The sequence below is a fragment of the Haemaphysalis longicornis genome, unplaced genomic scaffold, assembly GCF_048455015.1.
Source record: "Haemaphysalis longicornis isolate Haplotype H1 unplaced genomic scaffold, Haemaphysalis longicornis Haplotype H1 scaffold_10, whole genome shotgun sequence".
Lineage (NCBI taxonomy): Eukaryota > Metazoa > Arthropoda > Arachnida > Ixodida > Ixodidae > Haemaphysalis > Haemaphysalis longicornis.
This window is the reverse complement of record NW_027526204.1, coordinates 32,362,294-32,378,333: the sequence shown is the minus strand read 5'-3', so window position 1 is coordinate 32,378,333 and position 16,040 is coordinate 32,362,294. Positions and strand designations below refer to the sequence as shown.

The 16,040-nt window shown below is 45.8% G+C and overlaps 1 long non-coding RNA gene across 1 annotated transcript in view; it reads left to right on the top strand.

Moving 5' to 3' along the window:
- Window positions 1–6,155, top strand: part of LOC144158358 (uncharacterized) — a 29,865-nt gene extending 23,710 nt beyond the window's left edge. Inside the window, exon 5 of the long non-coding RNA XR_013320028.1 lies at window positions 2,150–6,155. This is a non-coding gene — a long non-coding RNA (uncharacterized LOC144158358). The remainder of the gene's footprint in view (window positions 1–2,149) is intronic.
- The last annotated feature ends 9,885 nt before the right edge of the window (window positions 6,156–16,040 follow it).

Here is a 16,040-nt window from a genome sequence, read left to right as displayed (position 1 = left end):
TAGCCATCGGTCTTGTTTTGCACACAAGCGCCAATAAAGAGTCGTGGCCTTGCTTCTAAAAATGGTGGAAAGTGAGCTGCATGCAGTTCCAAACTTGTGGTCTGTCAGTGCTATCCTCCCTTCCTCCACTTGGGCCACTGAATTGGCAAATGACGGCTGCCTTATCTTGTTGCAGTAAAAAATTCAGCTTTTGGGCTGGCAGAGGCATCTTATCAATGGCCAATGTGCCGATCGTTACATGCACAATGAACGCACACATGCTGTTTAGCCAATGCGCTGGCTTTGGTTTAGTGGTAGCCATCTAGTCTAGCCCAAGCCATGTCATGAGTCACCATCCTCACCACCCATGACCTAATGAATCATAGGCATAGATGATAAATTGTGTGGCCCCTGGTGGGTTCCCTACGAGGCAGCTTCCAAGCCCATGTTCTACACGGTCTTTTTTCTAAACAAATAAGGAGACGGCCATGCAAGTGGGCTGTGGCAGAAGTTTATGCAATTTCAGTCTGCAAAAATTGCATTTGAGCACTTTTTTGATGCTGTTAGCTTTAGGTGGGTAGATAGCATGCTGGCTGGACATGCACCGAATTTCGTTAATGCAGCATCACTGTTAAACAACATTTCATTGCCGAGAGATGTGAACTGCATGGGCTTCTATGGACATTTGCTCGGGATACGAAAATATTTTGTTTCCATGGGAATTCTGTAGTCATACGAATTCATTATCACGGGGTTAGACTATTCAGTTTTCTGGTGCTATAAAGAAAATTCCCACGGCAGGGGTGCTAGAGGAAATTGGTGATTGGCAACGGTGGGTGCTCATCTCTTTCAGTCGGTAGCCAAAACAGAACTCAATGGGCTGTGTTATTTTTATGACCACAACGTGTGCAGGCTGAAGACTTTCAGTGGTTCGAGATCACTGCCAATCGAGTCCTCTATAGCTTTGTTCTTTGTACTATTACATCTGAATTTCAATCAGCAGGCTTGCAGATCATAGTGAAATGATGTTCTTCTTAGTGACGTCCTGATGGTCTAGGTGGGCAGTATTGTTCTACATTTTTACTTTCACTTATCGCACGTTTGTATCATTGTGAATTTTGAACATACTGCTTTTTAAAAGTGCAGTCACAGACAAACGAAATGTGAACACAAAAACATGAAGTGGAACACACACATAGTGCAATTCCTTTCCACACAAATCAAAATGATGGGTGGCTTAGTTACAAAAACAAAGTTGGGAATAGTGGCTTTCCAACTATACCAATAGCGTACCACAATTGATCTCAATGAATAGTGTTTTCAATTTTGCGTGTCTGCTTCATATTTTCGTGTTCGCATTTAATTTTTTTCATGACTACAAATCTCTTACTAACACTGACTTAAGAGGAGTACTCAAACAGCTCCATTTTAGCCTTCGAGTTGAGCACACCAGACTTCTCTTGCATATCAGAATAGGAAAAATGCCTTGCAGCAAAAGTGCCTATACACTTTGCGAGTTACTTTTATCCTAATGTATGTGTATATTTTTTACATTGTGTGTCACAAAAGATTTGAGAATATGTGGATGCTGATGTGTCATTATTGTTACCCACAGCTTGGATGTTTTTGCGATTGTTATCGCGAGTTAAAAGTTTTTATTTAATGGTAAATATCTGAAATATAGAGAGCTTGCACTGACGTCACTAAGTGCCATGTTGGTGGTATGCATGTGCAGTGGAAGGCTGTGAACGTACCTGCAGCTGTTATCAAAAACAGCACTGACAAAGATAAAACCACTGCACTAGAACGAATGGCGGTGACGTCATCTGCAAGCCATGTATATGTATTATGTTATTCACTTGAGATAAGACATGCAGAATTTTAAGTTATGGTTTATGATGGCCCAATTAGAGTACCCTTTTGTTAATAAAAGTGACACTGGTCTTGCAATGACGTGGTTTAAATATGGCCTACCTGCACAGCACATGTACGAATTACTGCTGTATTTAAAAGTGTAAGTCTGTCAAGAAGTACAATTGCTACACATGTATTGGTAGCAAAACTGGTTTGGCAGGCCAAGCACTTCACATTTAGTTTATTTATTGCAGTATTGTCGGGCTGTTTTGCATACCTCGTTTCATTTTTATCCGCTTGGCCTTTTTCATTGCAGTCCAGCAATCCAGTTTGGAGGGAAGCTGCAGTCATGCCTGTTATGTCAGGGGAACAAGCAGAGCACTCATACAGGAGTTTGCTGCAGTAAGATGCTCTGGGTTTGTACGGTTTGCAAGACATCTTTTCGTGATAAACACCACCTGGACATCCACATCAGTGTGCACACTGTGGAGGGGCCTCACATTTGCAAAATTGTCAGAAGAGTTTCACTGAAAGAGCCTTGTGACCCATGAAAGATTGCACTCTGGTGAGAGGCCCTACTTGTGCTTTGTCTGTCAGAAGAGTTTTACTAGAAGATGTCACCTGGTTATTCATGAAAGATCACACTCTGGCGAGAGGCCATATGTGTGTAGCATTTGTCAGCAAAGCTTTACACAAAAATCCCACCTAGTTAGGCATGAAAGAGATCACTCTGGCGAGAGGCCATACTTGTGTTTTATCTGTCAGAAGAGCTTTACTAGAAGATGCGACCTTGTTATTCATAAAAAGGTTCACTCTGGTGTGAGGCGTAATATGTGTAGCGTCTGTAAGAAGAGTTTTACTAAAAGATGTCACCTGGTTATTCATGAAAGATCGCACTCTGGCGAGAGGCCATATGTGTGTAGCATTTGTCAGCAAAGCTTTACTCGAAAGCCCACCTGGTTAGGCATGAAAGATTGCACTCTGGCGAGAGGCCCTACTTGTGTTTTATCTGTCAGAAGAGCTTTACTAAAAGATGCGACCTTGTTACTCATAAAAGGGTTCACTCTGGTGTGAGGCATTATACGTGTAGCGTCTGTCAGAAGAGTTTTACTAAAAGATGTCACCTGGTTATTCATGAAAGATCGCACTCTGGCGAGAGGCCATATGTGTGTAGCATTTGTCAGCAAAGCTTTACTCGAAAGCCCATCTGGTTAGGCATGAACGATTGCACTCTGGGGAGAGGCCCTACTTGTGTTTTATCTGTCAGAAGAGCTTCACTAAAAGATGCGACCTTGTTACTCATAAAAGGGTTCACTCTGGTGTGAGGCGTTATAAGTGTAGTGTCTGTCTAAAGAGTTTTACTAAAATATGTCACCTGGTTGTTCATGAAAGACTGCACTCTCGCGAGAGGCCATATGTGCGTAGAATTTGTCAGCAAAGCTTTACTCGAAAAGCCCACCTGGTTAGTCATGAAAGATTGCACTCTGGCCCTACAAGTGTAGGACATGTCAGCTGAGCTTTATCCAAAAAGCCCACCTTACTGCACATGAAAGACGGCACTCTGGTTAGATGCCCTACTTGTGTAGCACCTGTCACAAGAGCTTCAGAAAAAGATGTGACTTGGTTGCTCATGCAAGATGTCACTCTGGTGAGAGGCCCTATGTGTGTAGCACTTGTCACCATTGCTTCACAAAGAGAAGCTACTTGGTTATTCATGAAAGTTTGCACTATGGCGAGAGGATCTATTCGTGTAGCATCCGTCGTGATAGCTTTACTGAAAGAGCAGGCCCGGTTAAGAATAAAAGATTGCACTTTGGCAACAAGTTCTAGTGTTTGGCAAGCCAGTAGTTTTAATAAATGACCCCATCTACCTATTGAAAGATTGTATAACTTTGATTAAAACCCTACATTAGCAACATTTCTGAAATATTTTGTGGTAAAATGTGACTTGAATATTCATGAACTGTGGCACATGTTATGAAAGACTACTTTAGTCTTATATGGCGGCAAAAATTTCACTGGAAAGTCCCATTGGCATATACAGTTGAGCCTCGTTATAACAGACATGGATGTAAGAGACAAATGGGTATAAGAGACACTATTGACCCACATGGTTGGCTGCCCTATCTTTCCCAATTGATTGACCTCTTTTATAACAGACATCGGATGTAGAAGACAGTTGGTTATAAGGGACTAGTCATCCTTGAACTTTAATCAATAAGCTCGCTTGTAAGAGACATCTTAACTTCAGATGCAGTGCCACCAGTCACTAATTGCAGTTGCTTCCAGTGTGGAAACACAGGTGGACGACAGATGCCGGCAGTCACTATTATAACTTCAGCAAAGACACGGAGGTTCAGTCAGCTATGAAATGACGATGAGAAGCCCTGCCAATGGAAATGCAACTTACAGAAGTGGTTCAAGCTTACTGCCATTCATTGGAGCGCGACCAACCGCACATGCAGGCTTTCACTCGCATAGCTCCCAATCAAGAAGCATCACAGATGTTGAGTCCTGCAAGTGTAATAAATAGCCTGAGCACACAGCGAAAAAAGCTGCGTGCTCTGGCTATCATCAGGCTTGTGAACTTAACATCTACGATTCATCTTCCACAAACAGTAAAGCAAAAAAAGCTTGTAGAATCGGTTGTAAAAAACAGTGTAAATACAATCATGAAGCAAGTAAAAATTCAGAACTGTTTCATAAATTCTGGGGGCCAAACATAAACTAGAATGAATCTTTTGCAACATGCTGTAGCGTTCTTTTGAGCCTATTTTAGTCATACGGTGCCCACATGGAACTAGGTCTGATTAGTGAGTGTAAACATGGTTCCCTGCTTATAAGAGACATGTCATAACAGAGACAGAAACTGCTCCCCGATACGTGTCTTATAAAGGGGTTCAACTGTACATATATATATCTATATACTTATATATAAAATGTACTGATGCAAAATTCTGTCACATTGGTCAAAATTCTCATCCTTTGAAAGGACTATTGTTAATGTTAATAGGTTGCAGTCTTAAAAGCCCATTTGCTAGTAACGTCAACAGATGTTTGCTTAGAAATGGTAAGTTTACAACAAAACTGCATTGTGCCAAAGGATCACTTCAGAGTGTGTTAGAAAACCATTGCCTAGAAAGACACTAGATCATTGTACACTTATTAAAGAAGGTTGTAGGGGGTTTGCATACTGGCATGCAGACTACTCAAACAACTTTTGTGTTGTTTTTTGACACTTTTGTGCTGTCGTGAAGACTTATGTATATGTCGTAACAGCTTTACTTAAATCATAGCTTGGCCGTTTATGAGGTGGAGAATGGTGAGTGTTCTTATGTGTTTAGTACCGAAGAGCTCGACCTAGAATAGAAACTGGTTGATCATAAGAGGCAACACTGGTTTTCAAAATCACTCATGGTTTGTGCAGTAAAATAATCCTCTACGTTTTGGCCTACCGCCACCTACACGCACCATTTATTTTTGTTCCAAGTATTCTGAATCTGGATTCCCAACCTCAATGTTGTCTTGTACAGTATTTGCTTGCCTACAAGTGTATTCACACATGGTCGCCAAATAAATACACTTATACTGGTTTATAAATTTCGAATTTTTTTCTTACTGCGTTATGAACACATCATTTCCTTAAATGAGACAAATGCATGTAAAAGGTGTCTAATGGTGTGCATGCTATGCGGATGCCCATCACTGACTTATTAGGATGTAAAAGCACTCCTGCATATGCCGGTACTGTGCCGTTTATCACGCTCCAAGTTGCTTTGGCACTCTCGAGGCTGACATTTGAACTGCAAGTGTGCTGGTGCCAGACAGAGGTAAGAAAACTAGGTGCAAAAAACTTTAGCCATGCTAGAAGGTACTAGGTAGTGCCTCTGAAATGTTGCCACGAACCATGCAATCGGTTTATTTATTCATGTATTGTTTGCCAACCGGCTGCGCCAGGCTGCGTTACCTGTGTTATCCATGGGCCAAGTGAAGCCCGTGTTCCATTCTTTATTTTCTATGCCTCACGTGTTGTCTCCTTTGATAGGGAGAGTGTTTTGAACAATGTTACCAGCCTAGAATAATGCTCTTTGATCTACAGAGTTCTAGATGCAATTTCAAGGTTGAATGAACACTCGTGCCGAGGGATAAATACCTCCAGAGAAGGCGCCGCGTTATTTGATTCCCGACACTCGCCTGTGCATGTTTTTGCTGACTGCTGCGTTGCCGCCTGTGTATTCTTTGAGTTGTTAGGGGAGCAAAAGTTCGCTGCAATAAACTTGTTTGTACTTCATAACAGCTGCGTCGTCTTTGGCTACATGACATCTGGTGAAGGTGTGGGGTACATGCACCCGAAGCCGTCGTCAAGCCGACAAGCAAGCCTAACTCGTGTCAGCCGCCGACAGCAAGTTCTTCAGCCAGAGTTTGGACTGCTTCCAGATAAAGTGAAAGAAGTCTGGAAAACCACCATGATCAACGCAGGCACCATGACTAGCACTACCAATCCTGCCTTCGTTCTTCAGCAACCCAGGGAGCCCCCATCATTCCATGGGTCACCTTCTGAGGATACTGAAGACTGGTTAGAGAAAGTCGAATGGGTCAGGCTGTTTAAACAATGGGTCAGTGTGGAGACATTAAGGCAAGTGTTCTACCTTGAAGACTGAGCACGGATCTGGTGCAAAAACCACGAGAGCTCCCTGAAGTCTTGGAACGAATTCAAAATGCAATTTTTAACAATGTTTGCCGCAGCTGTGCAGAAAGAGCAGGGTGAAGTCTTGCTGCCAATGCGGACACAACACTCTAATGAAAGCATTGTTGTGTTCATCAAAAACATGAAGAGGCCTTTCAGGCGTGCTGACCCTTGTGTGGCAGAAGAAAAGAAGCTATGCATTCTAATATGTTGTGTGAAGGAGGAACTGTTTGCTGGACTTATCCGGATTCCCCCCAAAACTGTTGCTGAATTCGTGACCGAAGCCAGCACCATTGAAAATGCCCTCGAAATGCATGCTAAGCAGTATGACCGCAACTTTGTTGGCACGGCCAATGCTAACTGCGTCAACAGCATGCCGATTCCTGCAGATAGCCTACGCGAAACTATCCGTGCGATAGTGAGGGAGGAGCCGCGGAAAGTTCTCCAGACATTGCCGCATACCCAAGTAGTCTATTCCCTTACCGACGTCATTAGAGAAGAAATGCAGCAAGCGCTGGGAACTTCAACGATGCCAGAAGACCCCGCGAGCCACAACGCATGGCCTATGCGGCTGCTGTCAGTCAACATCGCCCACCTGTGCACTATTGTCATGAGACTGTACCGTCGTCCCCTGTCACCAGCCCAACCACCTGCGGTGCGACCCCCCACCCCAACAAAGACCGAGGTGTGGCAAACGCCCGATAATCGTCTGCTGTGCTACCACTGCAGAGAGGCCGACTGCATCTACCTTCGCTGCCCCTACAAAAGGCTCGGTTTGTGAGGGTTCTTTGTCGACACACCACGCCCCCAACCCCGCCAGCTCCCTACTGAGATCGAAGAATAGCTCTCCAAGAGCAGCCATTAACCAGCCCGTTTGAACCGTTTGCCGTTACCCTACCCATACCAGTCGCCGAACCGCCATAGTAATGCTGACTTCGCACGTGGGAAGTCCCCCAGCCCACACGGGGGAAACTAAAAGCAGCAATTGTGCAGGAGAAGTTGTGCAATGGCAGAAGAACGAATACCCTCCAACGATGCAAGGACGCACTGAACACCGTGATTCACAATATGCCCTTAGCCCAACGACAAGATCGAACCCTGACGTGACTCAAGAACACGACGATAGCCACACGGTGCGACGCATACCCGACATGACCGGGACTGGTGGTGAAATGATGACATATGGTTCCCAGACAACACAGACAAGCCGAGATACTACACCCCGACGCACCAGGAACTCGAGGAAGGGGGCAAACAACGTCAAGTTGTCCATCAACGGCTTTGATGTAGTCGCCCTCATAGACAGGAGCAGACTACTCAGTAGTGAGCGGCTCGTTTCCGTCTAAGCTTAAGAAAACTGACTGGATGGGACGCTGCACACATACAGCAGGAGGCCACCTCGTAACCCCAAGTGGAACGCGCACATCACGTCACAATTGACGGCACCACATACCCTGCCGCATTTGTCATTGTGCCTAACTGCTCCCGCGATGTAATTGTTGGTATCACGTTTTGGTCAATAAATTCACAGGAGTACCAGCATTTCAAAAAGGGCGCTGTTATTGCGTTCCTCAAAGAAATGCTAGAAGCAAGTGACGTGATCACGGTCGCCGACTTTGAATGTGCACCCGAAGATACCTTCACGCTTCCGCATTTCTTCGACGTGAATCCGGCGCTACTGCAAGAACGGTACAATTTATTGGCTTTGCTCTATCACTGCGATGAGTGTTTTTCGTTGAACTCGAAATTACACTAGACACTTCTAGCGAAGCACCGCATTACAAGCGAAGATGGAGCCCGACATATTCGACAGTCACCGTACCGCGTCTTCACACGAGTGGCACGCCATCCAGACGCAAGTCGACGACATGCTCAGTGACGACATTATACAGCCATCGAAAAGCCCCTGGGTTGCGCCGGTCGTATTCGGGAAAAAAAAAGACTGCACATTAGAGTTCTGCGTTGACTACCTGCGGCTGAACAAAATCACCAAAAAGGACGTGTAAGTGTGATGGAGGACCCTGCTAGCACCTCGCGTTAGACCTTCATACGGAGCGAAAACACTAGGTGAGGAACATCCGAGGAGACAATTTATTTAGCAGAAAGAAAACGAAAATACACACAAAGGAAACACACAAGGGAGAAGGTACCTGGAGATGTTAAAAGCGTACACTTTTATGCGAGACTGAAATAGTGTTCGCTGATCTAACACAGTCAAAGCAGGGATAGCGTCACCACAGCCGAGTCTGTCAGGCACACGATCCAGCCATGTCGGTGATGGAGGCTGACAAAACTCGTGGACAGCGCTTGTGCTTGGGGCACCCCGGGCCTGCGCCGTGAGGAGGAACCACTGGCCTGTCGACGTTGCACTGGGGTCGCTTGACGACGTGAGGGCTTGGTGCACTCGTCGGGTAGCACACGCCCCACACCAGGCCTCGGATGTTTGGCACGGACCTAGGTCTCCACTCGGGCGTACGCCGCGAACCACCTTGAGACCACGACCCGTACTCCGAGACACCATGCTTCGAGCTGCTGTTCTCCAAATCAACGAATCCAGAGAAGACATAATGCGCACAAATCCAGATAAGAATATTGTAGTAGTAAGCTTGCCGAGTCTTGTCCGAGCAGAGAAATACAATGCTATTGCTTCTCTCTCCCTCCATGACCGAGAATACCCAACCACCTCTTATGCGGCCAGCACTGAAGGTACATCCAAAGGGGTCATTCACGGAATCCCCGCCTACGACTCCCCCAAAAACATCACAGCAAGCACCATACACTCGGGCAACCCAACAGCGCTACAGGCGCACCGCATGGGTAGAACCAACACCGTCCTCATTGTCTTTGAAGGCTTTCGGGTGCCACACTACCTCTACTACCGAGGAGCAGAGTACCGCTGCCACATCCATCGAAGAAAGACGGAAGCCTGCGCATCGTGTGGGGCTCTCCGCCACTGCGCGAATGTCTGTCCCAATCCTGACCCTTCTCGCTGCCAACAGTGCGGTGTCCAAGCCTCTCCAAGTGACCAACACTGATACGAACCCCTGTGCGTGGTGTGTGGAGGCCGCCACGTAATGGGTGATAAACTGTGTAAGCAACGTTTCCAGCCGCCAATACACCGTTCACACCCATGCCCCTCCTCCACACAGCGGCAAGTTGGTGCCGTTTCCACTAATGCATCCCAGCAATGGGCTCCAGAAGTCTGCGAAAAACTTGCCATCCCTCCACAAACGACAGCAGCCCCTCAACACGAAGTCCCGTCCACAGCACGTCTCTCGCCGAACACTTCAACGTACGAGCATGGTGCTGGTGACTCGCGTGGAAAACCGCCTAAGCGCACTTCGGGCCATCACCCCAGGGGAAGCTGGTCAGTTGTGGCCTCCCGCTCTCCTCAAGCTAACGAAATAGCACACCTTAAGCAATTACTGGACATGGCCCTAGCTGAAAACGAAGCCCTAAAAACTGAACTCAAAACTTCAAAGCATCCATCAACAGCCTTGCTCAACCCTCAACCTCCACCACGCGGGACGACGCGATGGATACCGAATCCCCCTTAGCACCGAAATCAGAACCCAAATCCCTCAGGCCTTCAACTAACACCATTCTCCCCCTCCTTCTCCCCCTCCCGCAACATTCACCTCACATGACAATGCAATCGATACCGAATTCCACACTGCTAAGAGCCGCGCCAAACACCAGAATACATCACTATAGAGGAGATTGAATCACAAATGCGAGAACTCCGTGCCAATCTAGCCGAAACAGTAGCTAAACAATTACAACCTTTTGCCCAGGCGGGTAAAGCTGGCTCAAAAATGTGTCTAAACACAGATGCCACCATGATGCCATGCTGTAGTTGCCAGATCAGTAGTTGAAGATGTGGCTAACAATTTTTCTTGAAAATGAGGCACAAATTAGGGCCCTAAGCTAAAATTAGGCAACCTTTATGGCAATAACTGAGTTTTTACGAGTTTGTATGCTTTTTAATAGTTTTCTCGAAGCATTCATGCTTGACAAACAAAAATAAATGAAATATTAAGCAAAAAGATGACTGGCTGAGGCGCCAAATTCAGTTTCGGTATATTGTGAGGAACGTCACTCATGTGGGGGTAATTTACAAAGGTTCATTTTAACACGCCTTAGTGTCTGTTGTGTCACTTCATTGCTTGCGAAGACTGCCGATGATACGGAATAAAGCCGCCACTGCCTATCTTCAAGGACACCTCTACATGTCCCTAGTGGCTGCTGCCGATTTGAACTCGCCGTCAGAAGGTCATATGTTACGCGAGACATTGCTGGGCAGATCGGCTCCTTTTGACCGTATATGATCCGTAAATTAAAAACAACCAAATGCACGAAACATTTTACCATGCCTAGCGTATAACTAGGCTCTTGTTTACGTTATACTTTCACTGAACGGTGTTTTACTTGAGTGAGAGATAAAACAACCGCCAACTAATAATAATAATGGTAACTTTATTTGCACAATAAGGTGGTTTTCTAGAGGAGGACAAGGCGAAGCCGAAAGGTAATCCCGAATGTAGGTGCAGAAATCTCCTGAATGCGTGTGTGATTGGTGCATGCTCCTTTTGACCGTATATGATCCGTAAATTAAAAACGACCAAATGCACGAAACATTTTACCATGCCTAGCGTATAACTAGGCTCTTGTTTACGTTATACTTTCACTGAACGGTGTTTTATTTGAGTGAGAGATAAAACAACCGCCAACTAATAATAATAATGGTAACTTTATGTGCACAATAAGGTGGTTTTCTAGAGGAGGACAAGGCGAAGCCGAAAGGTAATCCCGAATGTAGGTGCAGAAATCTCCTGAATGCGTGTGTGATTGGTGCATGCTCCTTCGATGGCTGAAACACGCAATCTGAAATTTTCGAGAATATATTTGATGCTTTGCATGACACATTTTTTAAACTCGGTGGATCAGCGAGGTTGTTTTATTGCGTCTACTTGCACCTCTACTCTCATATGGCCCATGTATATACCTGCACAGAGGAGGAAAGGGAGGAGTAAACTTCATTCATGTGAGATGGGCACCCGTGTGGTGGGGCGTTAAGAAAAATTATTCTGTCCTTCCCTGGGTGCCTTCGCAAATGAACGGAAACGGACACTTCTGTTCACGCCCGATTATCAGGACCACCCCACCTGCAGGCCATTTTGCCTGAAATGCCTGCGGGTTCGGCCGGAAATCTGTGTGAACAGAAACCGCCTAGGAAGCATGTTGAGGTAACATACATATGTGCTTTCTTGGGTCGCGATGGGACCATCATGTATTTTGTGCAAGGCGAAGTTGACGAAGGATATACGTCTCCCTTGAAAAGTAAATTAATTTGAGTGTACCTATAAATTGTTATTGCCCCTCATTAGTTCAATCATAGTACTTAATTTTGAAACAGCTGCCAAACATAACTATTGCAGGTGAATCAGACTGCCTAACATGAGACTATCAATCGCTAATATAGAGTATTCAGACACTTAATGTGTATTGCATATGACAGTCATTAAGAAAGTGGACAATAAATTGAACTCTCAATTTTATTATTTGCGACAGTTACATCTGCATGTATCGGTTCAGCCAGTGCCACCTGGAGACGTTCTTCAGCTGTATACACCAGATAAAAGGAAGGAATGCAATATGCGAATGCCATACGCGATAGAAGGAAGGAATTCGATATGTCTAGCACAACCTTCTAATTTATGCCAACATTAAACCGGTGGCCGCAAAGGTGTCACTCCAGACCTCGTGGAATTTCCACGCTTCCATTCCAGCGTGCTCACAGCAACAAGGATGATGACGAAGTTGCATGCATTACCAAAGCTGGGTTCCAGTAACGCTGTAGCTGATTATGAACATTCTGGTTAATGCTCATTCAGATTGTGGTCGCCAGCATTGTCATTTTCATCAAAAATAATGTGCCATCACAATCTCATCAGCCTGTGTATCATGTGCTTCACACCATAGAACATATTCCGTGTCGCAATTCCGGCAATGAAAAAAAGAAATTCGACATTGCCAGCCTTACCTTCTCATCCTTCCACCGGTTTTGTTTGAGGTGGGAGAAGTTATTTGTGCAAGCTGAGCCCAATAAAATCTTGCGCACAAGTTACTTTTCATACGTACATTACTCTTTCGCTGCCAGAACAAGCAGAAATAAACACAGAAAAAGCAAGAGGGTCATATGTACAAGCAATTCTCATCCAATAAATTTTATTTCACCAGCAGTAATACCACGAGACCTCTAGGGAAGTTTGTGATGGTGAGAGCAAGGCTAAGATGACCTAATGTGTGGCTTTAAAGAAAGGAAGTAACTGTAGAAGAAAGTTAGGGAGGTTAACCAAGGAAAGAAGAACTGCCCAGCTGGCTGTGCTACATGTGGAAATAGGAACAGGAAACTTGAAAGGAAAGGAAAGGACTGGCATAAAATAAAGGATAAAAAATTCAGGAGAAAAAAACATGGTGTGGAAATGGCCAGTACAAAGACAGCACCATGGGCAAAAAAGAGGCATAAAACATGCAGGAAAAATGACAAAACGGGCAAATGAAGGATGCTTCATGCAGGTAACACCCCGTCAGCACCTGTGACTGTTTTTCTCTCCTATTTCTCTCGTGTGACAAACGAATGCCCTGTTACAAATTTCTCTCCTATTTCTCTCGTGTGACAAACGAATGCCCTGTTACAAACCGAATGTCCTGTTACAAACCGGCCTACAAAAGAATGCGAATACATACCCCCAAAACCCACAAACAAGTAAAATAAAACGAGTGTGCGCTTTTTTCTTTGCCTGTGCGTGTACGTGCTGTGTGCGGCACGGGTACTTCGCAGTTAACCCTATTCAAACGTTTGACAAATGCACCGACTGATGACAGACCACTTACCAGCGAGTTGTCCACAGCTGTCGTCGTGTCCAAATGCTGTTAGTGGCCGTTCCTCGCGTGACAAGGGCACATGAAAATCTTTCCACCAAATGGCACTACTAGTCCTTCTCAAATAAGAAAAAACGATGGCCCAAGGCGAGGCTTGAAGCACCGGCCGCACTGAGTCACTGGCCATGCTGCGTTGACAGCATGGAGGTTGTTTACATCCGGGCGGCAAGTCGTGCCGCCAGGGCAAGTTGAGTCGCTGCAGTCGGGTGCGTTGGCGCGCTGGCGCGAGAATTTAAATCGTCTATATATGCGCGAGCAAGCGAAGCAGATGAACATTGCAATGGTTGCAACGGCTAGCACTGTCTCTTTGTTAGCAGCAGAGTTTGACAACACCAATCACCAAAATCAACAGACTGAAACAACACGGCCGCGCTGTCTGCCTGTGATAGCACTGGCTCAAGTATCTACACGGGTATACGTACGGTATCGGTTTTGTAGCTGCATGTAACCGTCGCGTCCTGGTTACTCGTTCTAATTAGCATTAAGCTACGGTTTGTGTGCTGATACATGGAAACAACACAACACTAACATGGCGACCGCCCGCTTGAGATGATTACCCCAGATGGGGAGTTTATTGTGGACGTGGTCGTATTCAAGGGACCGAACGTCATCTCACAAATGGTGTTAAGTCGTTCTAAATCCTCTTTTTCACTACACGGATGGGCAACGGTAGTACCATGAAAGTTCGTCCACTTTTTTACACCATGCCTAGGGAGTAAATTTTTTGCTGTAGGTAATTTTCAGGGCATATTACGCGTTAAAAGGTTCATTTCTGGCTAGTTTGCGTTTACAGTGTGTTTACACCCTTCGCTATATCCTGGCCAAGGTTTCTAACTTTGCTGGACAAGGCCAGCAGCCCCTTGGTTTGTGTGTCATCACCGTCTGCATCGTTTGTCCTGGGAAACACCCCACCTTCACGCGCTTATCCCCTCCTACTTTTTCCACTATGGCAGTGCTGCTCCTTTTTAAGTTAGAATCTCCCGCAATTATTACTAAGCTATCTCCCACGTGCTGCTTTTTACGGGTATCCTGCTTATCGACTGGTTACGCTGGCCTATCCTGCAGCACACGGGAATAGCTAACGCCTTTCGGATCTTCCGCCCCATGTGTTACCTCGCTGCCTGCCTCCGCTCAGCTGTATGAGCCGAGGTGTTTGTCATTTTTTGGCACTGTTGATCAGCGCCACAGCTGACGCAGTGGTGGAAAGGAAAGCTAACGCCATCACCGGCCAAGAGGTGCGTTCGGCAGGCCGGCCCTTCTTTCCACCCATAGTATGTTTCCCTCCAAGGAACTGTAATTGTGTGACTTCCCATTTACCCTTTGCCCACAGGGATGTACTAACAGGCACTGGTTCCAGCGCCACTGCAGTTGCCATTATTTATGTCATCAGGCCTTTCTGATGTTCTTTGTGTTTGAACATGCCAAGCTTTGTTGTGGATGGATGGCACAGGCAAACCTAGAGTCCGCGGTGCGGTGTCCCCATTTGTGGCATACTTGGCATGTGGCGTGATGCTTGGCCTCGGCCGTTTCCTTTCCTGCACTCGGTAGCGTGTTGTCCAGGTCAATTGCAAAGGAAGCAATTCCAAACTTCCTTCTGGAAGTTTCCTTGTTCGTTATTCTTCCCTTTTACGAGCCTCAGATGTTCCTATGTGGCTTTGCTAAGTTTTTGAGCCCTTCTACTTCCACAAATCCATCAGCAAACTCCGCCATTTCATATAGGCAAGTCAATTTCCTCTTTTTAAGGAATGCAGCCAACTTGGGTTGAAAACCGTCAAGGAACTGTGCTGTTACCAGGAATTCTTTCACGCCATTGTAGGGTTTCTGTGTTGGACATGCCCAGCCAGTGGTGAAAGTCATCCATCAGGCGTGACTCAAACTGCTTCCCGGTCTCCCAGTCGTCTTTCGGATTACAACCGCGAAACCTGTCCCAAAATCCTTCCGCTCCAGCCAGGTCTTTACTTGCTCCAGCGAGGCCTTTACTTTATTATAATCCATTGCCTTCGCTGGTGCCATCCTACCGAGGACACTAAGCACTTCACTAAGCCGAGGCTTAATACTGTTGCCCATTCACTGTGGTCCCATCCTTGTACCATGGCGATTGTCTCGAAGCGTTGCAAGTGCACATCTAAGTCTTCCCTCTTTTCGTTGAATGGCACCACTAGTTTGCTGCGACATATTTTAAATGGCCGTGATGGCTCCATTCTGCTAGAGGAAGAGCTGCATTCTCCGACACCGTTGCATTACCCGATACAGTTCTTTTCACCAATGCCAGACTCCGCTAGACATATCTTAACCGTAAAATTCTTTCTCTACCACAGCTTCTCCTCCTCCTCACGTGCCACCTCTCACCGTTCGTTTTCCCTTTCGTTTCTAAGTGGAGCTCTAACGTTCCACGCAACGTGACCTACTTTTCCAAATCCATTCTCAGCTCAACAAAACCAGTGACAGGGTAAGATGAATGATGGCAGTTGATTCATCAATCCTCGCACCTAATGTGCCAGAATCCTGGCAGGCTTGCCGAATATTGTCACTTATCTCGCCGCACTGGGAATGAATAAGGCAAAGACTGTTTTGA